This window comes from Cylas formicarius, unplaced genomic scaffold (assembly GCF_029955315.1).
Source record: "Cylas formicarius isolate icCylForm1 unplaced genomic scaffold, icCylForm1.1 PGA_scaffold_7__23_contigs__length_41026272, whole genome shotgun sequence".
NCBI lineage: Eukaryota > Metazoa > Arthropoda > Insecta > Coleoptera > Brentidae > Cylas > Cylas formicarius.
In genome coordinates, this window is record NW_026844352.1 from 22399872 (window position 1) to 22427272 (window position 27401).

The 27401-nt window shown below is 33.7% G+C and overlaps 1 protein-coding gene across 6 annotated transcripts in view; it reads right to left on the minus strand.

The window, feature by feature from the left end:
- LOC132704399 (teneurin-m) overlaps positions 1–27401 on the minus strand; it is a 582182-nt gene that overhangs the window by 263403 nt on the left and 291378 nt on the right. The window lies entirely within an intron of this gene.

Consider the following 27401-nt stretch of genomic DNA (forward strand, 5'->3'; position numbering starts at 1 on the left):
ATATTAAAGTTGGTTCTTAAGTTTATTTTATTGTTGGTTTAATTGCGTTGCTTTGGGGTTACATTGGCAAATATTAAGAAGAGCGAAATTTTTTTAGGTGTAAATCTGTATCCAGACTATCCAAATTGTTTTCACGAACAAATAAGAAAACTTTATAACAGTTGTCAGATTTAAACACCAAATAAACAAAAATTAGTAACGAACAACTGGAAAAATAAATATATTTTATTTCAGACTATTGCATCTGATATATTATTCGATAAAATAACAATTCTTTCTAGATTCTTTTTAGTTCGGACCGTTAAGAATGTGCATCATTGTGATTTTTAGAAGAAATAAATAGTACTAAAATAACCTGAGGCAGTTTCTTTGAAAAATTAACCACTATATACTTTTCCAAAAATATCCAGCTCACCACACGGATACCACATGTTAAAATATTAAAACTTTTCTTATGCATCCTCTAGCTTAAAAGGCTTATTTGAACTTTTCTATTCATAATTATGATTTACGATCACAAGTTACTTTTTATACAACTGCGTCGGTTTTTGTTGAGTCGAACTAGCTAACGTTTCGCCAATCATCCTGTGGGCTTCTTCGGAGCTCAACTGAAACTCCTCGCATTTTACTCTGTACCTGCTTTTATATTGTTTGAGAGGGCGGAGCTAACATAAACACCGCCTCGGATGACTGATTCCCATATTGGTGACAGGTAAAGACTTGAGTCGCGGTTAAGATTGTTAGGTTGCTTATAGATTTCTATAGACTCCTGGATTTTTCGTTGGTAGAAGAATTAATTACATGCAAGAATTTTAGTCTTAAGGCTCGTTCATGTTCTTTGAGCCTACTGGATATTTTTCGCCCGGTCTCTAGAATGTATTCTTTGTCGCATATGCATGGAATGCTGTAAACTCCTGGCATCTCAATTGGAATGTTGTCTTTGACGGATTGAAGATGGTGAAAGATTGTTGGACAAGTGGTAAATCTGGTTTTGACTTTATATTCCTTTAAAACTTTTTATATGTGGTCAGTGATGTTTTGATGTAAGGAAGGACGACAGTGGCAAGTGTATTGCTTTCGGCTTCATTGGTATTGGAAGATTGTGGTGAATTGTATTTGTGATGGAACGCTTAATATCTTTAACACGGAAATTATTAGAGAGAAGCGCAGAAGTAAGGTGTTTTAATTCTAGGTTCGGTGACTCGGGCCGAGATAGTTTTACAACTATTTAAACAAGAGAGTTCATAACTTTCTTGATGATTTTTAGGCCGCATGGTGATGTGAAAATACATTAAGGTATCGGTCTGTGTGTGTAGGTTTTCTGTAACCACAATGACCCAATGTTAGGTCTGATTTTCTATTGATAAGAATGTTTAAAAATATTATTATTAGTTTCTAATTCAATGGTAAAAAAATGGGGTGTATAGAGTTTAAATGTCTAAGAAAATCTACCAGGGATTCTTGACTATGAAGCCAAATAACAAAAGTACCCCCGACGTAGCGTTTCCATAATTTTGGTTTTAGATGGAAGGTACGACAGTTTTCTTCTCAAAGGCTTTCATAAATATTTTCGCGATTCCCGACAAGCATTTTTCAATTAATTCTAATATATCTAAAATGATGGTGAGAGTTTCAGCAATAGGAACTTTAGTAAAGAGGGTTTCTACGTCGAAACTAACTAGAATATCTCGTATATCTAATGGAATAGAGATAAAGATAAAGATGAATATGGTGCTGACAATAGATCGAACGGGTAATCCTGGTTTGTGAATTTTGGGAGTCCGTAGAGCAATTTTAGAGACATGAGGGGTGACACAACTTATTCTGGAACACACTGTATAGTCTACCGATAATTAGTTGAACCGGCTTACAACAAAAACCAAAAGTTTGCGTAATTGAAACCCTACACTTCGGATAAGAAAATGCTTCAAAAATCTTTTTCCGAAATAAAATTTTCCACTTTAAAACAAGATGCGGAGCCAAGGTTCCTGAAACATCAAAATAGTTATATGACTAGTGGACGATTAAAAATGCTACAAAACAATTTGCCGCCCTGTAGATCAAATTTTGTGCCGAGCCCAGCAGTTCATCATCTATTCTCGACCACCCTCCTGTTCCTCTAATAGCTCATGTATTCCAGACGAACCAGGAAATGGCCGATTCATAAATAATGTCGCAAGGAAAAAAGCCCGAAAATAAAAATGTCCCTATCAATTACTGACACTGCTTACTTGCCCCGTCTTTCTTTTGATTCCTTTTCTGTTCTTGCGGACGTGAGGGGAGTCATTCGGGTTATTTATTAAAAGAGATGACAATTAGGGGATCACCATTAACCGCGGACATGATTTATCTCGTTTAACATTTCGGCGGGGAGGACAATATAAATAAAATTACCTTTATAAAAGTTTAGCACGGCTTTTCGTTTGATTATATTTACGTGTGAGCATCAAGATCGCCAAAAACGAAAAGAGAAAATTGCGGGAGAAGTGTGAAACACGAACAAAAGCTATAAAAGTACAAGGGTTAACGGATATCTTCTTGTTCTTCTTCTTATTATTTTAAAACTATCTCTTGTGTTTCCAAGGAAGTAGCCTAAGTTGTGACTGCGAGGTCCAGCTCTCATACCAGCGCTTTGGTGGTCTTCCGGGAGGTCTGCTTGTATTGGGTCTCTCTTCCTATGCGATTTTCGCCAATCGATCGTCTTCCATTCTATTGACATGAACTCTCCCTAGTCTTCTTCTTGTTCTGGCCCATCTCACTATATCCGAAACGTCACACATTCTTCTAATTTCATTGCTCCTTATTCTGTCTCTTACCGTTTTCCCTGTGATTGAGCGTAATGTCTTCATTTCGGTCGTTCTAAGAATCTGTTTAGTAGTTGCAGTCTCCGCCCTCGTTTCTATGGCGTATGCCATAACTGGTCTAACACAAGTTTTATATATCCGTGTTTTGCTTTCGATACTTAAGTATTTATTCCTGCATATCACGGTTCGAAAGAATACCGATATCCTAAATGCTACTATTGTTTGCATTTTTACTTCTTGTTTCAGGTTCCTATTGCTCGTGATGTTAACCCCGAGATATTTAAAAGACATAACCTGCTCCACACTTTTATTATAAGTTGCCAGTTTGCATCTTCTGGGTTCTCTCGCTATTGTCAAGGATTGTGCCTTCTGTGTCGATATGATCATATTGAATGTTCCTGCAGCTGTTTTGAATCTGTGTAGTAGTTTTTGCAGATTATCCTCATCTTCCGATATCACAACCGCATCATCAGCGTAGCAAATTATCTTAAACTCATGTTTTCCCATTCTGTATCCTCTGCCTGCAAATTTGACTTCTTTTATTATTTCGTCCATTATAATGTTGAATAGTATTGGACTGAGGCTATCTCCTTGTCTGATCTCCGTTGATACTGAAATTTTACTGGAGAGTTCATTGTTACCCTTACATACGTGCTATTTCCGCTGTTCATGTCCTGAATGATGTCTATTGTCCTTTGGTTTACGTCTCGTTCCTTCAACAGCTCAATGAGGTCATGTAATCTCACTCTATCAAATGCTTTTGTTAAATCTATGAAGCACATAAACACGGTTTTATTGTGCTCTATGGCCTTTTCGGTAATCTGTCTTAAAATGAATATATTAACGGATGTTTGAGAAACAAACAATATAATGGGTGCACAAAGCAAGATAAGAACCTAGAAATCAACGATTAATGAGACCGACTGAAATGAAAACGTGAAGAATAATTAAGGGAGACAGAAGTCGGGATATTAGCGAAGAACTAGGAATTCGGGATGTGGTGAGAGACTCACCATATTCCAAGCACAGGCTGAGCACTAGAAGACTACCAAAAACATGGTATGAGAGCTGGAAGCTAAGGTAAACGTGAAGACTTAATCGTGACAGGGTCCTGTTAAAAGAAAAAGAAGAGAAGGAGAAAATTTGAACCTTGAGTGCAATACTTTCATCTTTTGTTAGATTAAACAAGATACACTAAACATATGTTATTGGATCAACATAAAATATGATTCCAGGAATGCCAAAAGCAAACATACATAGTGAAAACAGAAAAAAAAAACATTTTAGAGCAAAAACAAAAGAAATACAAGTTAAGTGCTCAGAAAAAGTTTACGAACAATACAAAAAATATGTTAAGAGGTCTATAAAAAAAATATAAAAAAAATATTGTAAGCTTTGAGAGCTTGGTAGTTAAGTAGCAAGCCTAAATTATGCTTGAGAACAGAGAACTGAGCTACTAGTAAGTTTCTCAAATAAGTAAGGTGTTTGAAGAGTTTTTGTTACTTAAAATTAAGAGATGCAAGTTAAACCGTTCGTCTAAAGTCAACCACCGTGAACTTATGAATATTCTAAGGAAATCTAGCACAGGCTATCTGACGCTGAAGGTTGATTTGGCCCTTTTTGAAATAAGGCTCGGAGGAAAACTACAATTTTAACTCGATTATGAACAAATAACAAATTTAGGAGATTACTGTCAGGAAATGCGTCTAACCTTTTACGGTCAACAAGAGACAGTGTACAACTTAAATAAATTTAAGCGTTGTTTTAGTCAATTATTTTTGAAAATTAAAGGCCGTGTCATATTTTCATTGAGTAAGAGGTTATGTATGCTTAATACAAATGTCCCAGAAAATACTGTCGTGGTTGATATCAGAATAACCAATTATATATATAACAGATATACGAACTATAAATAAGAGCGCAACATTGGACCCATTGTTGCCTTTGGAGATTTTGATATATTTATTCATATTGAGTAGTGCCCAGCAGAAAAGTAGCATTAAAAAAATCCACAACACTGGCGAAACTAACCAAAAGCGCTTCTCGTCCGGCTTAAATAAAATTCCAGTTAAACGAAAAAGGTAAAAACTTTATAATTGCATGGACATCTAAATCTATTTTAATTTCAATTACGAAATCGTTATTATACGAGTGTGAATGGGAACACAGAGTCGGATAGAGGATGTATATATCACCGTGTTCCAAAACAAATCCCATAACGCAATGCTTAAAGTTTCAGAGTAGGATTCGAGAGAAATTAGAAATGTGGCCAGATGATTTCGGAATTAAATGGATCGCTTTAGCTAGCCAAATTGAGAGCAAACTTTGCTCATTGGAGCACGCATCGGAACGAATTTTGTGGAGAAATATGTAGATCATTTGCTTAAAATGAGTGTGAGCGAATATACTATGAATTCATTTCGCAGTTGCCAACTTTTTCCAAAATTTTTAATTGCCTATTTGGGCAATTTAAAATAAAACGCGATTAGCGCCAAAATTTCCCAGCCTGACATAGATGCAGCTTCAGTATCACGATAAAACTTTGTCTTCTTTTAAGTATATATCTTAGTAGGCTGCGAAAAAAAAAATTGAAGTCTTGCGTCAAATAGTTTTTTATTGACAGCATTTTAAACAAGACAGGGTTCATGCGCAATAAAATTACATCAAATTTACGAAAGTTCCATAGTGGTCCGCAGGAGCACGATAGAAAAACAATGTCTCTCTCTCTAGGACAAGACTCTGCGAAGTGGTTTCTTTTCAAGATACCCACCGTCGATTTTTCAAAATCAGTCTTGTTACTTACCGTAACCCCAAAATTTGAAAAGCGCTTCTAAAATACACCTCAATAAGTTTTGTATGAACTGGCGAAAAGCCCTGTATAAATCATTCAATATTTTTGAGAGCCAGAACCCTAGTCTGTCAAAACGCAAACTAAAAAAAAACAATTTAATATAAATCAATAGGAAAAAATCCATAAAATAGTGCAAACATACGCGAATACTTTTTGACAGTATTGTCGTCGGTTCAGCGACACACATCGAGGTGGATAATATTTTTCTGGACAATTCATAACTCATTTCGGCTGCCTTCCTAACGGTGCAGTACGCACGTTCCTTCCTTAATCCAGAGGGAATCCAGACTACTGACGTAATTCGAGCCGTTCCCACAGGAATCCGCATGATTGCCGGGAGATGCCGGTTGAATACAGGCAGCCGAAATGTACTTGTTCCCATTGTTATGTAAAAATTTCTGGTGACGGTTCCCGAATATTCACGCACTTTTGTACGTCCAAAGGGGATTCTATACCGGAATTGTCAGGAAGTTTGTATTCCTGGAAGGCGCTTTTACGATTTGTATAGGTAATTTCGAATAAATGTGGGTCAATAAGTCCGGAATTTCCATTTTACCGGCGCGAAGCGGTTTTCATATTCGGATAAAAATTAGGCGAGGCATAAAAAGTGATTTTATTGCTATGGAAGAGTCGTATAACATATGGGCAAAAACTTGTTAAAACTAAATTCCCTTCTACTTATTTACTTTAGATGCCAAATTACCAAACTGAGCGCAAAAACGGATAAGGAAGTTGTAAAAATAGCTTCGATTATTTTATCTGCTTACAGCTTACGCAGAAATATATAAGGAGTTTGACTTTCATTGTGGGTTTATGGAGCTTTTGCGTCTTATTCTCGTTATGATTTCATTGAATTTGTATGGTACTCGGTACATCGTCACATATAACAAGTCGAATATACTTCAGATTCAATTATAAATCGAAACTAACAAGAAGTTAATTATGTCACCACTGCAATCCTCAAAGAAAAAGACATCCCGCTATCACAAATCCATTTTTATTGGCTATATTGCCGAAAGCCTTGGTTGTCGGTGTATTTTAACATATAGTGCGCCCCAAAAAGTTTGTTACTTTCGAAAATCAATGAAATCGAAATTTTCGAAAGTATCTAGGATCGTGTCAAAATTTTATATCCTACGGGATCGCCGTTGGTACAGAAATCACCGTCAAAAAAAAAAAAAAAAATTGTCTGTCCGTTCTCCGTTTTCCGTTCTCGTCTTTTGGTTTTTCCTGAATAACTTTCAATCCGTTGGGGCTACAAAATTGAGATTTACCTCCTTTTTAACCCTCCACGAGGCACATAAGCTTATAAGAAATGGCCCTGATCCGACGCCGGTATTCATCTTTTTTTCGCGATTTTCGACTGTTTTTTGGACCTTTCTATGAAACACGATAAGTGTTCCGAAATTTGAAGCAACCGACTTCATATTTGGTATATGTATGCAGCTTAACCTATTGAAAATGGGTTCACTGCGGGGTCGGGAAGTATTTTAAAAAAAATAAAAATTGCGTGTGCAAGGGTCTACAAAAATGACCATTTTTCAAAAACGGTTCACAAGACCGAAAAAATTCTTGAATCTATGTTTTAGATGTCAGTTTCTTTTACATGACCATATAGCCCACATAAACAGCTTAAACTTTTGTATTTACGGTTTTTAAGAACTGTACAGGGTGTTGGCTATATTCCTTGCAATATTAAAAAACATAATAAGTACTCCAAATTTGCAGCTACCGACTTCAGAGTTGGTAGAGGAGTAGAAGTCTGGACCCGCATTTAGACTCTTTAAATTGGGAGCAATAAAATAAAGCGAAGTATTTTTTTTTAATTTTTGCATTTTTTTGTGGTTATTTTGACATCCAGAAAAACATCTTTTTTTACATCCGTAATACGTGGGAAGTCCGGCGCTATAACTTTTGGTTCATGCATTTTTTCGATTATATACAAGGTGTTTTAGTTATGGACAAAAATCTAAAAGACCCTGAAAATTGTTCTTTTAGAGAGTAAATTATTAACCGTAAATCAAAATTCGTACGATAGGTGATCCGTGCAAACAGCGTTATAGGCCGTATCAAGAGCAACAATTTTTGTATTTACGGTTTTCCTTTATCACATACGCTCTTTCTCGCCCTCATTCTAGACGCGATGACGTCATTTATTATTACCACGTACTGCATGGTTTCAGAAAACAAGTACTTCTTTTAAAACCATTTACTGCATTGGAAAAATTCGGATACCAGGAAACTAAGGAGATCCTGAGCTATATCCTTTATTTCGGACAATGTTGGAATTATATATAGGGTACGTCGTTTGTTGACAAAAAATTCTAATAGATCCGAGAAATTTCTGCTTTTCACAGTAAAACACTTGATGAAAAGCTTTGGATTATTTGCAACCGATAACGCTTTTAAAATATGCCCTAAAATACAAAGAAAATAAAAAATATATTGTTTTGAGTGCACGACGAGCAGAATATGATCAAATTGCAAAGAAGCCATTTTATAACTTTTAAGTTTAGTTCAAAATACTATGATACTCAAGTTCTTGAAAAGAATTAGAAGGAGAAATTCTTCTGTCAGATCACCTAATGCTTATCGAAGAAGATAACACTATAAAAAATAAGTGGTTAAAAATGTTTGCAGTTAATTACTAGATCGCCAGTCATAGAACAGATTTAGCTTATATGTGTATAACATTAAATTCAAATAAATTAAAATTTATAGAAACTAAGGAATCTGATTGTTTAGTGAAAGAGTTTAATCCAAGCAAGCTATTTGTTATATTGTAAGATATTACGAAAGCATGTTAATAATTTATTAAAATGGACAATGAACAAAAGTGAAACCCCTTGCCTTTTGCATATGTAAAAACGTTATTTTTTTTAAATAAATTAAATAAAGTTACTATCAAATTAGTTACCACAAAAGATGACCTAGGCGTTACATTAGATACGAAATTTTTTAGAAATGCAAAAAAATTCTAATCGGAAAGAACTCTGGATATTCTTAAATATAGTCTGGTGGAGTCCTAGGATAATTTGGCCCCCTTTTTATATTAAATATATATATAGATGATTAAAAAAATTCAACAGAAATTCCTTAAACTTGCCGGCTATATTGTGAAAGAAAATCTGAAACTTATGTCAACAACATAGAACGTCATAGAATGCTAAGACTGTGCAGCAGAAGACTCGTGATTCCCTTAATGTATGAATTTCGGCCACACACATCTGTTAATAATAAAAATTATATAACGAAGCTATACAATTGGACACTTTTCGTAAGTAAGTGCTAGTGCTATTTCACGTGGCTCCTGCTTCACGAGATGAATTTTAAGCCAAATCAAATTCCCTCTAACTAATTTCATTTTAATGCAGATATTATTGTAGACTAAATAACCGAAGTACCCAATATCCAAGGCGGTTTTAATCCATTTTGTAACCGGAATTCCGGTCTATAGCCGAATCTTCAGTTGATTAATTTCCCTAAAATGCAGCGGAACATTCCTCCATTTTCAGGATCAATTAAAACCTGTTACCTGGCAAGGGAAATGCGGTTGCAGGTATAGTGACAGAAAGCCAGACTACTTGCTCTGCGAGGTGACCGATGCGGTCGAATGCAAGAGAGCCAAGGCGACTTTCGGAATTCAATTACCGTGTTCTCAGACGGTAACGATTCCAGACAGATACGGAAAACAAAGAAAATCGAAAAGCAAGGGGGTTTTAATGTTTTCAATTCCAGCAAAACGGATGACGGCTTGTTTTGATTAATCAGAATCGTCTGTAAAGTTACCATCCACTGATTTTATCGCAATTTATTTTCGATTTTTAAGAATGACATTTGAAATCTAATTAAATAACGAACGTACAAAATATGAATGGATAATGTCGTGTGTCAAAATTGTCGTATCTACTGTTATAATGGTTCAAGTTTTCGATATAGGGTAAATGTGGGTGAGATGCCGCAGTGGGACAGATGCCGCGGTGTACGTTTGGCAACACTGCGACTTTTTAAAAAGGCGCTTGTGTTTCCTTACAATTAGTTGATGGCTAACCTTGAGAACTCCATTACGCCGGTTGAAAATAAACGATTTTCTCAAGAAATATTTCGTGTGTTTGTTAAAATAACGTTCAGGTAAGTTACAAAATTTATTCAGTGTTTCTTGTAAGTTAAAATTATACCTCTAAACGAATAAAATTTGGTTTGCAATTAACTTATAGGAGATTTAGGATAAGTAAGGTTATGTTACCACCGGGTTTTAATTTCGTGGATCATAAGTGTCACAAAAAATGTGCTGCGGCATCTCTCCCATACATTTGGGATAGACGCAGCAGAAGTTTGTGGTAGAGATGACGCATTAATTCGATGTTTTATTTTAGTTGGATATGCCTCGCAAATATAAACGAAAATCTAATAGAGGAAGATGGACTCAAGAAAATTTGGTTACAGCCATAAATTTAGTACAACAGGATAATATTCCAGTACGAGAGGCTGGTAGAATATGCAACGTGCCAGAGCGAACGCTAAGAAGAAGGTTAAAAAACAATAATTTTGAAAAGGGTGTACAAGGGCCTTCGTCATCTCTTGGCCAAGAATCCGAAAAAAAGGTAGTAGGGCATATTAAAGCTCTTCAGAAAGCAGGCTTTCCTCCCACTGTAAGAACCGTAAAACAAATTGCCTATACCTTGGCTCAACGTTTGGGGTTAAAACACAAATTTAACACTGAAAAAGAAGAAGCTGGAGATCACTGGTACCGATCGTTCATGGAAAGGAATCGTGATTTGAGTTTAAGAAAGGCAGAGGGACTATCAACTGCAAGGGCGGAGGGTATGAATAGAAAAGAAGTTGAAGAATATTTTAAACTTTTAGAAAGCATTTATGAAGCTAACGATGTCTTTGATAAACCAGGTCATGTCTTTAATGTTGACGAGTCTGGCCTTCAGTTAAATAATGTGCCAAGTAAAGTTATCGCAGCAAAAGGTAGCAAAGAAGTTCACACAGTAACGTCTGGGGAGAAAGGGGAGACAATCACCGTTGTAGCTTGCTGTAACTCTGAAGGAAATTTCTTACCTCCCTACTGCATATTTAAAGGGGTAAATAAAAAAAAGGAATTTGAAGACGGCATGCCACCTGGTTCGGTTGTTGTTATGAACCGCAAGTCTGCTTATGTTAATAATGAGCTATTTTTTGACTGGTTGAAAAATCATTTTGCCCCTCGCAAGCCACCAGGGAAGACTGTTCTAATTCTTGATGGACATGGATCGCATATGAGTCTAGATTGCCTCGAATTTGCGACAGAAAATGATATTTCTTTGGTATGTTTGCCCAGCCACACCACACACTATTTACAGCCACTCGATCGTAGTTTTTTTAAACCGTTGAAAACGTTTTTTTATCAGGCTTGCGACCAGTGGATTAAAACACATCAAGGCAGACGAATTACTCGTATGCAATTTGGCACATTGCTAAGTAGTGCTTGGTCTCGCGCAGCTACAGCTGGAACGGCTATTAATGGTTTTCGTGCTACTGGAGCATTTCCACTTAATCCAGAGTCAGTTCCGGACCACGCTTTCAGCGTATCAGACCTGCACGTAGCTCATGCACACAATGTTGAAGACACTGCAACTAAAACCTGCAATACCGAAAAAGAAAACGCTGCGCCGAATCCATCATTAGAAATCAACGTTAAATCGCAAGAAGCTCAACCTCAACCTTCTACTTCGGCTAGCACTGATATCACTCCTGGCAAAATGTTGCAACAAATATCGCCCATTCCTATTCTTTCTAACACTACAAAGCGCAGAAAACAGTCGGCTGCACATCTAACAAGCCCCAGTTATATTGAACACAAAAAAGGGAACAAAACTAAAACCAAAAAGGACAAAAACCTAAAAGTTAAGCCTTTAGCTAAAAAAATAAAACTTAAACAAAAAAAAGATTTATCATCGTCTTCTGAGTCTGAGGAAGAAATGCCAATTTGTTCTTCAACCAATGACTGCAGTGATATTGACGAAAACGAATGTGTGGAGTGTCTTGAAAAATACTGTTTAACAAAATCACGTGCTGATTGGATTCAATGCGTTCGCTGTGGATATTGGCTACACGAGACTTGCTCAATATACAAAACCACTTGCAATCGATGTGGAAGGCTTTTATTAAAAGCCGATCAAGTTAGAAGAAAGATGTAATGTTATTTTTCGTAAGCCATCTCTCCCATGTACTATGCGGCGACTCACCCACGTTATGTAGGAGAGATGGCCAAATACATGGGATTATAAAATATATTTTCTTAGAATACTGTTTTATTTAAATTGGTTTTGTTACATATTTACTTTTAAATAAATGTTCTAAAAGTAAACATGTGTTTTTAATTTTATTTTATCTCGATAGGTGTAACAGTTATGAAAATCTATAAAAATGTGCGGCATCTCTCCCACATTTACCCTAAGTGGGTGACAGTCGGTTTTCGTAAGCTCAAGTTTGACAATTCATATACACGCCTCACAAGTTTTACGGAACATATTTGATTGGTATTTGTTGGTAATGAAGGGTAAAATAGTGTACCCAAGACAAGGAACTGGAATGTGAAATCAGTCCCAGCACCTAAGGTAACCATTATCCATGTCGATAAAAAGAATGCCATATATATAGACACCACAATTAAAGTTATTAAGCCAAATCTAAAAATTGTCGTAATTACCCTAATCTTATACTAAAAGCGTCCACTCAGACCTGAATATCCTTTTTTTTTTAATTTGCAGAGGCTTTGCAATGTTTATTCCCAAGCGACTTACATAGTAAGTGAGACTAAGAAATTAATGTGTATCATAAACGTCTTTGATTAGCTCAAAATTTTGATAATACGAGTAAAAACATTTTTCTGTTAAAAACTTTTTTATAGACATCTTGATCTCAGCTTATTAACCAACCATCTTTAGAATGTTACAGTAATAATAAATCAACAAGTTACAACAACAAGAGTCTAAGCTTCATTGTCGTTTAATAATAATTTATTTAGAGACTTTCGAACTAATGTATCCTAATTTTTTCTTAAATACTGAAACTGAACTGATCGCATGATAGCTAAAAGAGTTTTAGAATTATATCTTTAGAGGGCTACTAAAAACAGCTGTTAAAAAATTAAAATACGATCAAACTTTTTCAAAGTATAACCAAATTGGTCGAACCTGTTCTGGATTTTTTGCAATCTGGTTTTAGCAGTACCGAATAAATTAAGAAAAAACCTATACCTGGGATCTTGGACAATTTTTTCCTTAATTTTGTGTTAAAAAAATATTTTGTGAAATTTGCCCCAACATAGCATCCCATCTCTCAATAATGAGTTAAATCCATATTCAGGTTAAAACATGACCACTAAAAGCTAGCTTTGAAGTCATATGTTGCACCGTGGAATTTATTTTTTAACGATTTAGTCTTAATTTTTGAGAAACCACGTTCTAATTTAATTTAGGTACGCTTTAACTACACTCGTCTACAGTGGTTTTGATGTTTGGAAACTATATGCTTATTTGTATATTTTTCGAAGAAATGCCATATTTTTGCACGTCATTTTATAGCACTATATATCTTCAAAATATTATTTTATTAATATACAATAATAGACCAGCCCTGGGCTACTCATACTGTTTGTTCCGTTTGTGTTGGAACATTATGAAACTAGTAAAAAGGTAGGAAGAATTGTTTAAGCATTGATGGTATTATGGTATGGTGAGGTCGTATGAGGAATCACGATGATGATTGTTATTTCTGTCCGTGTAATGTTCAACGTTTCAACAGAAAAAATAAGAAATAAATTGTGTGTGTCAGAATCAGAGGAATCTAATTCCGACCCAGATGACTCAGATTTAACGATGCATTTCAGAGAGCTCGAAGTGTTTAAATGATTTAATTAGACTTTTACACCTTCCAAAGGATGCATCCGAAATGTTAGCGTCCAGCGAAAAAGAGTTATGACAATATTTTACTCAGGAAGGACCGCTAATATATTGCAACAAATGTGCCGTATATAAAAGAAGAATGGGGCCTGTTTATTGACTCAAGTAAGCGTAGTTTAAAAGACGTTTTATTTCACAATGGTAACGAACAGGCCTCGATTCCCGTTGCACAATCGGTACATTTAAAAGAAAATTTAAACAAAATGAACTACCAAGAACATCAGTCGATGCTTTGTGTTGACCTTAAAGTTCTGTGATTGCTCCTACGGCAACAGGGGGGTTATATAAAATATCCATGCTTCATTTGGCAGTGGGATAGTCTGGCAGAAGATAGGACTCAAATAGACTGCCCCTCTAGCCTTATACCTGGTAACAAAAATTTATTAAGAGATAGCTTAATTGACCCCAAAAAAGTTTTATTGCTTCCTCTTCATATAAAGCTTGGCTTGATGAAGCGGTTTGTTAAAGCCCTAGACAAAATGGACAGTGTGCGAGACATTTTCAGTAATATCTGGTGCCAAGGTAAAAGAAGGTATTTTTGTTGGGCTGAAGATAAGAGCATTATGCAAAGACAAAAATTTTCAAAACGCAATGACCAATGTCAAGAAAAACGTCTGGGTTTTATTTGATGAAGTAATTGATATGTTTCTTGGGAACTCTAAAGACGAAAACTACGAATGTATGTGATATGTTACAACACTTTTATCGTCAAGGTTGCAATATGAGTTTGAAAGTATATTTCCTGTTTTCATACTTGAACTATTTTCCTGAAAATCTTGGAGCACTTAGCGAAGCCTGGGTTTTATTTAAAGAAGTAACATATACGTTTCTTGGGAACTCTTTGGACCAAAAACTACGAAAGTATTGCTCAAAATATCTTAACACTCTCATCGTCTAGGTTGTAATATGTGTTTTCACACTTGAACTATTTTCCTGAATATCTTGGAGTAGTTAGCGAAGAACAGGGAGAGCGGTTTCATCAGGACATTAAGGAAATGGAACGGCGATACCAAGGCAGATGGAACATCACGATGATGGCGGACTACTGTTGGATGGCAAAAAATCAGTTTTCAAAAACACATGTTTAATTTTGTAGACCTGTGCTATCTTTATGGGTCAAATTTAAGAAATTTTGTGACTTCACTGGCTGAACAACATTATCTGCAAAAAGTTTCACGTGTCCGGGACATCACGTATATCTGGAACATAAAAATTATTATTATTAAGTTCCTCAGCCAACGACTGATGATATCAAAAGCTTTGGACATGTCATAGAAAATTCCAATACGTGTGCCACGTGATGCTCCGAAATTCTATACTGTTATGTTCCTACAGCACGGTCGAGACGAAATTAATTAATATGACTGAATGGCGGTGATTAAACCAAAAACTGAACTGAGGTGCCTTTTATTTGTTGAAAATCCATTTAACAAAATAAATAAGTAAGAACTAAAAGTTCAGATTTTCGCGAAATAATATATTTTCACATGACAATGGTTTTGACGACACCGTGCCTTTATCAAATGTAATATTTACAAACTACCTGCTGCAATATATATAAAAAAATTACAACACAACCTTAATTTATGTTGTGAGAATTTAAGTTCAATAAAGGAGAAAGAATACATTTGAATGTCTCATTTTGTTAATCTCCATGGCTTCCAATAAATTTAATTTTCTACTTTTTGTGGCTGTATGTAAAATATCAAAATTGTCGTCAAATATTTGTTTTTCTGTGTGTAAGTGTGTAGCATAATTAGAATCTAGACTATTGCTTTTAAACGCTTTTTTATGTTCGTTAATGCGTTTCTTGAAGGATCTACCTGTTTGTCCAATATAAATTATAGGACAAGATCCACATTTCAACCGGTAGACACCTGATTTTTGGGATCTTGGACATTTCGTTTTATTGTTTTTAAAAAATGTTTCTATTGTGTTGTTAGTTCTCAAAGCTATTTTTAAACCACATTTTGACAAATTGTTTTAAATTGTTAGTGTTCTGTATTAAGTTTCAGATGAATAGAGTTTACTGCTGTCTGGATTTGTTTTTTATTTATAATTTTATGGATAATGGACCGATTAGAGTAGTTGTTCAGTGCAATTTGTTTAATGATATTAAGTTGTTTATTGAAATTTTCTGTTGAGAGTGGAGTATTAAGAAGTCTGTATATAAAAGAGTGAAATGCAGCCATTTTGTGTGTATAAGGGTGATTTGGGCTGTTGTCTATGACTGGGTCCGTGTGTGAAGGTTTATGGTATTATGGTAAATGGAAAAATCTAATTTGTTTGCGTTTTTGGAATAGTTAAGTCTAAAAAATTAATAGAGTTATCCTGTTCAATCTCGATAGTGAATTTTATACGATTATGTAATGAGTTAATGTAATTTAAAAAAGATTTCAATTGTCTGTCCGTTCCAACAAAGCAAGCATCCACGTATCTATACCACCATAGAAAACTATACTGTTCTAGTATGATATTTTCCAAATTATCCATAAAGATCTCGGCCAACAAAGGATTAAATCTTCCTTAGAGATGTAAATCTCTAAATTCAAAATAATTTTGGTCTAAAGATACTATTAAGCGATCTAATAAATCTTGTTTCACCAATGGGTTAACCTGTTTCCGAGTGAGGGTAAAATCTACTAAATCTATCACATCCATAGGTGGAATACTGGAAAATAAGTTTTGTACATCAAAAGACAATAGTGTTGCGTTAGAAGGGATTTTGATATCTTTAATTTTGCTGATTAATTCAAAAGAATTTTTTATTGCAAATTTTGCTTTAAAATCTGTGTTGAACTTTAAGACATTTACTAATTTTGTTGATTAACCAAAAACTCCGAAACAATACTCCGAAAAACACTAACGAAATTTTAGAACGTTTCGTCGAGCAATAATTTTAACAAAAGCACAGTAATTTAATTACTTTCGAAGCTCCAAAAACTAACTACGCCATTATCCAAAGCACGGGTGCCTTATTCACGCTCATAATTAAGACAATATATTTAACTCAAGTAAGATTCGGAACTAGAGAATAGCGTTTTCCGAAAGCCAAATCTGTTTGTATGAAGTTAAATCGGGCAGAATCTATACGCGGCATTTTGGCAAGCCCAGAATTTCCTTTGTCGGGCGGAATTCCCATAAGACTTCCCTTGTTGCCCAGGCCTATTATCAGTAATTCCCGTGACGATTTAGTTGGCAATTCGAATTCAGCGACGGCGCGATCCTCGAATTTTCTGGTCGAACTCAAACATGGTTTCAGTCAAAAAGTTTGAACTACTAACCCAAACTTTAATTTTCCTTTAAAATTGTGGCTGTTTTGAGGTATTAAATTATTGTTATTATTATTGAAATAAAATAAAATGTGCCCTTTTCCTAGCAAAGGTTGGTTAGTATCTGAAAACCACCTGTCATAATAGTTATTCCTCTCCGCTCTTTTTTTCCCTTTATTTTTAAATTTTAGTTTTCTTCATTTTCTTTATTTCCTATTGGAAGCTTCAACCCGCTGGTAGTAAGTTGTAGAAGCCTCAACAAATATTTTATAGTAAAACATGTTTTGTTTTTTAATCCCTTCACTTAAAAAAATTATTAAAAAGATTTCCCCGATTTTAATCGATTTTGAATTGAGTTCTCTCTCTATTGCGAGTAGGTAAAAATATTCAAGTATCTAATTATAAATCTTATCACCCCTAGAAAACACGAAAATGGTGTTACTATTGGTTTAACAGATCGTACTATAAAACTGACATCGACAGAAGCCAAGAATTTTGGTCAAAAATCAATTGAAAATCCTTTTGCGAAAAATAAGATTAATATAATTTTCACATGACGAACCTCTCTGATATAGATTAAAAAGTAAATATTAAGAAATAGAGAAAAAGTTTTTCTGAAAACATTAAACATATTCTTTCAGCCAGAAATTTTACAAATTAGTGAAATCTATTTTACTGCATTCAATACCTTGCTCAAATTGCCCTGAAAAATATACTGGAATGGCAAGCCAAATTTTAGAAAAAAATGCACTGTTTTCAAGAAAGACAAAAATTTAACAAACCATCAATTTTAAGAAATGATTTATATTAAAAAAAATTAAATAAATGCTAAAAATTATGTAATAGATATTAAGTTTATTAAGTCAGTTATATCACAATTAAAAAACATAATCCAAATTAAAAATCAAGTCAAAATTTTATAAAAATAATTCAGCGTTGAAAATAGACCAACAATTAAACAAAGCCTTAATAATAAATAATATTCGTGTCAAATATGTAACATTTCTTCTTATTTAAATATTACAATATTCATTGAAAACGACACTAAGGTATGTAAATATTTATGCATTAAATATTTACTTTGTATCATATTTTGATTATTAAATGTTGATATTATTGAACCACCTTAACTAAGAAACGGCTCAAGCACAATATTTATGCATTTATTGTGAACTTTATTCATATAAAACAAGATAAGTAAATTTGCGGGTGAAGGTAAAAAAAATCTTAAGATGTTTCAACAAATACAGATTTTCTTATTAATCTAAAATCCTATCGTTCATATTAAGGTTTGACCATAAATAATATAATCGACAGCAACATTTGTATTATTGCAAAAATTATTCAATTTTTCTTCAAATTATTAGCAGTTAGCAATTTATTTAGTATGTACGACAGTTTTTTCCAATTACGTTAATTTTTCCATTTCCACAAAAATTTAAACATTTTAGTGTAAGAATTCTGTTCAGGCCTTGGAAAACTTATGTTATTAGCTCAATATTTTTATATGAATGGGACTCATGAGCATTCATTCGACTTCTAAGGGAGACGTGAGGCTTCTGAATGATACTTTTGGTTTTTTAAGACTTTAAACAACACTGAATCGTTTGCCACACTTCAAATAAAAAAGTTAAAAACAAAAACTTTTTTTAAAAGAATTATGTTTATACTAGACACGACCTGTTCACAATTCGGTGAACGGAGGTGATTTAAGCTTAACCTTCCATTTACTCAATGCGTTTTTCTCTAAACTCCCTTTAAAATATTAATTAAGAGCAAATTGGAAGACCCCGACGACGAAATGGCCAACTAACAGTCTAATATTACCAACCCTATCCATAAATTTACATATTATCTTAACTAAAATACTAGGAAGACTAGCTGTAATTACTTAGCCTCCCGGTTTAATGCTGTAGGTACGGTATGTTCTGTAATTACATTTTCAGGGAGGATCATAAAAGCAAATTGCTTCATCTTAAGAGCAAGTGAAGTTAATAAACGTGCTCCAAGATTGTTTAGCGTTTTAATTTTGCGGCTGAATTTAATAAATATACGTCAACGTTCATAGGGTGGCTCGTGCATCTTAAGACACTGCCGTATCTCAGAAATATTAAAACCAGCATATGGGCATGTTGTAAAATACTTTTAAACTTTTTAAAGCATTTAAAAAAGTTAATAGATATCGGAAATGTAAAATAACAGATTTAAAGGATAGTATGTGCATGTACATTCATAATGCAACAACCACAAAACTAAAATGTCAAATAATCAACCTTTTTTTTTCGAGAGAAGATCCAAACTAACACTATACAAGTCAATTATTAGCCAAGTAGTTACTGAGGACAGCGAAACCTGAACCCTCAATCAAAGGGAAATATACATACTTCTTGTATTTGGAAAAAAAGCCGCTTAGAATGGTATTTAGACCACGAAACAACAAGAACATGGAGAACCTGCCTCAATACAGAATTTGTTACAATCTAGTAAATAAGATTAGAAGACGCAGATTAATAAATACAGTACTTTTTTAGAGACCGGATGGCCAGGAAAGAAGAAGAAATAAATTTGAACTTAATTTAAAATCATATATTTCTAAAGATTTTCTTAGTTTCATTCATAGCCCTTCCAGTGTTTTCCAACTGAATGTCAACAATGTGTTTGCAAACTCCCCACGACTAACCACCAGAGTGTTAAAGTTTGAAGAGTTTTTTTTTTCAATTTTTCCTCTATACACTTGAGAATTGTACACTCTTGTAATATATTTGTTTACGGTTCGATTTTGCAAAAATGCACTAAACCCTTATTTTGCTCATTGCTTGAACCTAAAAGCATTCGCAATATCAGACTGTACAAAGTGACCAAAACTGCAATGAATTTTTGCTCTACAAAGCACAAACTTTGGTGCTCTATTTTTCAATTCCAAATAAAATAATGTTGTCGCATATTATGTATTCGCAAATGCCTCGTAACTAATCTAACGAGCGTTAAAGTTTAAAGAGTTTTTGATGTTTATTCTCTATACAGTGTGTCAAGTTTAAGGATTGTACACTCTTGTAAAATTCTAATCGGAAATAAGTACGGATTTAATCAAAATTTAATTCCAATTGACGCTCAGTAAGCAAGGGTCACATTTTTTTAAATATTTTTTAAAAAGTGTTTTTATAAAAATAATTGTGATAATAGTTTTTAAAAAGTTCTGTATTTGTATCTTCAAGATAATTTAAGCAAGAGTCTTTAATGTTATTCTATGAACTTAATCACTCAGTTGTCAAGTAACAAATTGACCATGTCATTTTGTCATGGCCAACTAATGTTATGGCAACAGTCTTCAACGGAAAGGAGGATAAATATTAAACAAGTTAAAATAAATCGCGAAGTATTAAAAATAGGTGTATAACATACCTAATAAACGTTTTAGGTTTTTGAAATATCTTTCAGAAAAAATAACAATATACATGGTGTGTCATTTTCAAATGATCAAATATATTCGTATATTTTATAATATATCACTTTATAAATAACGCTAACATCAAATATGAGTGGGGACCATTATTGTGTCCATTTTAGAAGGAAAACCTTATATAAACATATATCCTAAACGTCTTAACTTTTAAGTAAAGTTTTCAAAAATAAATTATATTTTTTTACCCTCTAGTGTCCTTCAGAAAAAAAACTATTTTACTTCTGTAATTTTAATGAAATAACAAAACATCCTAACTAATTCTCATTTAAAAAGAAAACACTACCTATTTTTAATAATTTTTAACAAAATTGTATGTTAATAAATTAATCCTTTTTGAAAAAAAGTAGAACACAGAAACTAGATAAGTTGTTGAAGTATGCACGCTTCAGCTCTTTTCCTCATATTGCCGAGCACTTTTTGAAGTATACTTTCGGTGTTTCTAATTAAATGGCAGGAAGCTCTTATACGATCCTTCAGTTCTTCTACCGATGGACAATTACTTAAGTAAAAAACGATAATAATTACCTCCATGACGTCAAATTAACGATATTGTTATGACCATGGAGAGAAGCGAAATTTATTTTTTTAACAGAGAACCGTACATCTGATTGAAATAAATCAAGAAATTAAATTTCTTTAGAAATGATTGGAGATTGCAGGAATAATTTTTATTTTAAGAGAAATTAGTCGCGTACCATCAATGTCTGCCAAAATAGATAGGTGAAATTCCGTACCTCGTCACTGGTGTATTAAAAAAAAAAGGTTAAGACAGTTAGGACATATATTCATATGAACTTTTCTTTTTAAAATGGACCCAAAAATCTCCTATTAATAATTGACAATGAATTAGAAAACACCCTGTATATTGGCTAATAAAATTAATTATAGATATTTTACGTGAAGTCGTTACAAACTCGGTTAAAGGTGCTCAATCTAGAGTTGTTTTGAATACTTACAGACAATAAAGCTTACGAAATACACTTTTAACACTGTTCCACGGGAGTCTGTCTCTATAGCCAAAACTTCGATGTTACCAGAAATTGTCTATAGTGTAGTGTCGGCCATAGGTGTCGTTAAATTTGGTAATAATAATACATTTATTGCCTGAGCAGAAAAAAAGTCTTACCGAAACTACAACAACAATAATGATAAAAATTGTTTCAACGACAATAGGCTTTACTAAATTTGGTTTCACACAGAATTATAATTATAGGTGCTGTTTAGGCCTCCTTTGAAGTTAGAAGAAATTCATATGCTATTTAAACCTAGACCGCGAATATAACAAAGCACAACCAAACAAAATACACAAATACAGTATACACTACATTAGAAAATCGAGATGGCGAGGGCCTGTTTCATTGAGACCGTTGCAACACGGTCCCAAATTTTGATTTGAAGGTGTGATTAGGGTGACAGAAATCAAGGATGCCGTCAATGTTTGGAATTGTCCAATATTTTGGTATATTATGGGATCCTAAATTTCGCAATTTTGTCTTTGAAATACAATAAATACAACCACAACTGATTATCACTGCCAAGCAATAAATCGTCTATTTGCCAAGATTGAGTGTTAAGAGCTGTTCACTAGAAATACCAAATATTCGCCTTAAATCTGCATTTATTCTAGAAATTTGTATATTATCTGGTTACAAAACTCCCTGAAAAATCCTCTATGATAAATTTTGAACACTTACCATCCTACCTGATATATTGGCCCTCATTATTCTTGAAAGCACCAAAACCGTTCTTCGAAACAAAAGTTCACTTACTTATTTTAAAAAGGAATCTAGTTTATTATGTTAATAACTAAAAAACGTTTATGAACCACTTTAAAAAATATGAATTTAGGCAGGGAAAACGATAACCGCAAAACATTATATTGGAAAACAGTGAAATCGTTTGCTGGTGATGAAAATACTTGAGAAGTATACAGCAGTTCCGAAGAGAGCATAAGAAAAACGTTTATCTTTATGAGACGCGGATTAGTGAAGTTTACTTATTAGATGAAATGTGTCAAGAAGTGCTAGCCCCGCTTGGCCAGATTGCTGTATTGTTTCAGGTGCACCTTTGCCTTTGAAGATATTTTGGTGAAATGATAAAATACCTTCCGGCTGATTCATTAGTAATAATAACCATAGTTTACCATAGTTACCGCTACTGACTGGATAAAGTATTGACTACACTTACTACTTACCAATTGCAAATTTAAACAAACCATCGTTTGTGAAATACTATGTTTTTTTTTATAATATAATTTCTGTATAATGTATTTTTTGTATTATGTTTAATAAAAAATACCTCGACGAAGACCATTTTCCGCAGATTAGAAAATTCGGAAGAGGATTGATTTGTGCGATTGGCAGTACTTATAAATACGAATTGTCCTTTCCAATGATGAAAGATAATAAATCAAAACATCGTAAAAGGTTGACTGACGATAGTGTGTTTGTATGAATGGAATTTATCCGAAAATCGACAAAAAAATCCCAAATTCTAGTTCAAATGTCTCATCGATTTCGGTGTCGCTAGTTTGAAATAATTTTAAATTTCATGATTTAATTATAATGTTGAACCATCTTTTTTTCATAAAATTTTGTCCGATATCTATCTTTAAAAATTATGAACATAAAGTTTCGAATACAAAATTTCAAAGGTTTATACCGCCTCTAAACCTTTCTGAAATAGACTGCAGTTTAATTAATGATAATTTCAATTTTATTAAGTAATCGTTGATTTCTTTTTGGTTCGACGGTTAAATTAATAATTAAATACTCGGAGAAAACTGAAAATCTGCTAGTTCATTTTTTATTTTTACCAAAGAGATATTTTTAAATAATCCACCCTTAGTTACTCTTTCGTTCTCTAAAGTCGCAATTCCTTACTTTAATTTCTATAATTTATTCCAATAGCGGTGACAACAAAATTTCGAAAGAAATGGATGTCGGATGGTTGTTCATTTATTTATTTATTTATTTATTTATATGTCGCAGGCCATTCAACAGGCAGACGCAGCTACCCAATTACAGAATGGCACAATATAGGATTAAACTATTTAAGAAAATCGAGAAAGTGAACAATAAATTTCTTATCTCTACAATGAAAGCAAAGGTTGGATTTAAGTAAACTATAACTACGAGCTAAAGAATTTTTTATAAGTTTGTTTTAAATAAACTAAGGCTTAAACTAAACATATCTATATCTATTCCATCTAGAGAAACACAATTATTATAAGTCCGAGCACATCTCATTTTAGGAGAGTTAGAAAAATAATTCGCCCTAAATCGCTTTATACAAAAAGAAGAATCCACAGGGTTATTTACAACTTCGTAAAAAGAAACAATATCAAAACAGTTTCTTCGAGTTTCAAGCGACTTCAAATTGTAAAATTTTAAGTTTTCTTCGTACGAGAGTGGTGTATCTAAATCTCTGTTGTATCTAAAGTTTAAGTTGTTAAAAAGTTGTTTTTGTTTGCTTTCTATTCTGATGATGTATTTACTATAAATAGGATTCCAAACTGTGGATGAGTACTCTAGTAAAGACCTTATCATGCTATTTTACACTGACTCAAAATGATGCCCAGATTTCTCAAACATTTGTTGACAATAGTTTCGATATGAGCCTCAAAGTTTAACTGTGAGTCAACAACAATTCCCAAGTATTTTACTTGCTTCACTTTTTTCAGCTGTTTATTATCAAGCATTAAGTTAATATCTATAAAATCATTTTTCCTTGTCAATGGAATATATCGACACTTTTCAAGATTTGAGAATAATCTGTGGTATCTGCAATAATTAGCAAATCTGTCAAGATCGCTCTGAAGCTCTAATACATCTAAATGTGCACGAATCTCTTTTTTTACTTTTAAATCAAAAGAAGCATAAACAGAAACCGGGAAACAAAGGCCAACATCGAAAACAAAAATATTAAAGAGTAAAGGACCCAGATGAGATTTTTTACCATTGACAACAACAAACTGAGTTCTTTCTGTAATATAGCTTTGCAATAGTTGGAAGAGGTCGCCGTGCACACCGAAATTAGAGTTGGATGATGTACTTTATCAAAAGGATTGGAAAAATCGGTATACACAGCGCACGTCTCAAAACTATTATGCATGGAAAAATTGATGTCATGGATGAACGGTACCAAGTTTGTAAGAACTGAACTATTTTTGTGAAAACCGTGTTGATTTGGATCTATGTCATTCTTTACCAAAAAAAAAACAACTGTGAATAAATTGCAGCCTCAAAAACCTTGGCAAAGTGACATAAGGGAGAGATAGGACGATAATTAGCAGCTTCTGTAGAATCTTTCCAGCTTTTTAGAAACGTTCCTTGACCTAGACATTTATTAAAGAGAATATTAAGAGGTTTCGACAAAAGTGGACAATTTTTGAGAAATTGTGCTGAGCCCTGGGCCCCTTTTAAGATCCAAGTTAAGCAATATTTATATATCTTTATTTAAGGCTTTTTTGGTTAAAGACATTGATTTGTACACTTCTCGGAAAGTTTTAAATAACGCCGTATTTATATGTATGTGGTATAATGAATATTCAGCCACTGATAATTATTCATCTTGCATCTTTTCTTATTAGGGGTCGAATTTGTAATTAAATAATTTTAAATATGTTGTATTCATTTAGTAAATTTTACTCACTACTACAAAGTACTGCCCCAAGATAAGACTTTTACAAAACGCGTTCCAAAAACGATGTGAAGGCGAAAATCACAGCCAACTTCTGAACAACGCGTAAACCGATTATTTTCATTGATAAAGCAGATCACCCACCTATTTCCGATGAAAGCACTCGAGTATGAATGAAATGCCTTGCGCTGTTGCTTAAAAGCCCGAACGAGAAAGCCAATTATTTGTTATTTCCTGCCGTAAACGTGTTAACACATGTTTGTTATCGTAAGTCTTCATCGGATAAACAGAAGACTCGAAGTTATTAAACCGGGAAATGGTCCTATTAGACTAAACGGTTTTATGTTTCACTTGTCATTTGGCATGTTCGATTGCTGTGCACTTCGTGATGTTGTGTGGAGATACATCGAATGCATTTCATAATCTTCAAATATTTAACGCTCGATGATATTTGATAATTGAGGTTATTTACTATTAGCTATACATGCATTATACGAATGTAGCATGAAATTAATGAAACAACTCCGTGTCAATGTAGAAATTGTTCAAAGTTTTCGTTGACAAGTGATTTTTAGTTTTGTGTTTTCATTAGATCGGAGTTTTTTACATGAATGAAAGAGGATGCCTGCCGGTGTGTAATCTAATGAGGAAAACTGAAATATGGCAGAAAAAGGTTGTACTTGCTTTTTGAATCAGTCCAATTCTGCATCTAAGTGTGTAACAAATGGAAACAACGTTGCTTTCGAAAAATCGTCGCTGGGCGGGTCAAGTTCGTAGCGCAAAACAGCTGTTTATTATAAAAGAAAAGAACTTAGTGGTTTCGTGTGGTAAGGGACACAATGTTTTTCTATCGTGCTCCTGCACTATGAAACTTTCGCAAAATCGATGTAATTTAATTGTGCATATAGTGTAGAAAGTGTCCTTTACATCTCGTCAAACTTCAAAGTTGCAGTAAACATCGGTAAATATTAAAATTTGAACAAATGATAGCGTTGTCGAATGATATTTTTTCAAATATCTCGCGCCTTGTATAATTGACGAAACCTGAAACTCTCTCTCGACACAGTTTACGATACTGTTTAATTAAAATTATCCCATAATTAACGATTTTTCATTTATCGCCAATAATTTACCCAGAAAAACGACACACCCTGTATATGATTCCAACAATGTTCGAAGTAGAGGTTATAGCCCTGAATCTTCCACGTTTCCTGGTCCAAGAATTTACGTTAAGATTTTTGATTTGCGGCTAATAATTTACTCTGTAAAAGAACAATTTTCTAGGTCTTTTAGAGTTTTGCCTATAATTTGAAAACCCTGTATCGAATCGAAAAAATGCCTGAAATAAAAGTTATTGCACTGGAAAATTACCAAAAAAAAATCAAAAATTTAAAAAAAATACTTGGTAAAACTTGATTGCACGCAATTTATACCGTTTAAATGTGGACACGGCTTTTACTTCCCTACTAAATTTGAAGTTGATATATGCAAATTTAGGAGACTTAACACATTTCTCATTTAGCACGGAAGATCGGGAACATCCTGTACAATAGGTGAAAACCTTAAATACAAAAGTGAGATCTGAATCATAGTCTTTCACTTATAACCGGTTTTCAATAATAGGGGGACCCATTTTTCAGTTTTTTGAATTTGCGGCGCACCCAGTATATTCTTGAAAAATTGTCAAGAATAAAAGTTTATGGAGCCGTACCTTCTGCGTCTTCTGGTTCAAGATTTTTTTTGTCTCGTCAACTGCTTTTGCGAAATGATGTTTTTTGTAGACCCTTGCACACGCGGTTTTTAATTTTTTTAGAATACTTCCCGACCCCCCAGCCCCCCGATTTTCAATAGATTCCGTCACGTGTTTCACAGCAATGTCCAAAAAACAGTCGAAAATCGCAAAAAAAAGTTTGATACCAACGTCGGATCGGGGCCATTTCTTATACGCTTATGTGCCTCGTGGAGGGTTAAAAAGGAAACAAATTTCAATTTTGTAGCTCCAAAGGTTCAAAATTTATTCGGGAAAAACCAAAAGACGAGAACGGAGAACGGACAGACAAAAAAATTTTTTTTTCGACGATGATCATTTCTGTACCAACGGTGATCCCACAGGACCTACCGTTACCGAGATGTAAAATTTTTATACGACCATAGATACTTTCGAAAAATTGGATTTCATCGAATTTCGAAAGTAACAAGATTCCGCAGGGAAGTGCATTAAGCGCCTTGTTATACAGGATTTTAATTATGAATTTGATTTTCTCAAAAAAGTATTTAAGGAAATAAAAAACGCAGAAACACGTCCACTCTAATCGTAAGGGTGACACACGGTTTTCAATGGGTAATTGCCATTTTTAAGTTTGTAGTAGCAACCGAAAAGTTATTAATTTTTAAATAGTATATTATGTAACAAGTGCG